This window comes from Penaeus monodon, chromosome 24 (genome assembly GCF_015228065.2).
Source record: "Penaeus monodon isolate SGIC_2016 chromosome 24, NSTDA_Pmon_1, whole genome shotgun sequence".
NCBI classification, from domain to species: domain Eukaryota; kingdom Metazoa; phylum Arthropoda; class Malacostraca; order Decapoda; family Penaeidae; genus Penaeus; species Penaeus monodon.
The window spans coordinates 24,038,327-24,038,567 of record NC_051409.1 but is presented as its reverse complement, the minus strand read 5'-3'; positions in this window follow the sequence as shown (position 1 = coordinate 24,038,567).

The window sequence follows — 241 nt, the reverse complement described above, 5'->3', positions numbered from 1 at the left end:
GGGGGGATCGAGAACATAAATAGAGCAGAGTGATAGGGGTGAGTTAAAATATTGGGGGAAAACAGATAAACAAACAAATCAAAAGAAAATAAAAAAGCATAACAACAAAAACAGAATAAAAGGGGGAGTAAAAATTTTTAGAAGGCCCAACACTTTAAAAAAAGGGGGGGGGGCCCTTGAAGCTTTAAATTTAATGAGATAAATGAAAAATTACATAGATTTAAGAGTGGATTTGGCTATG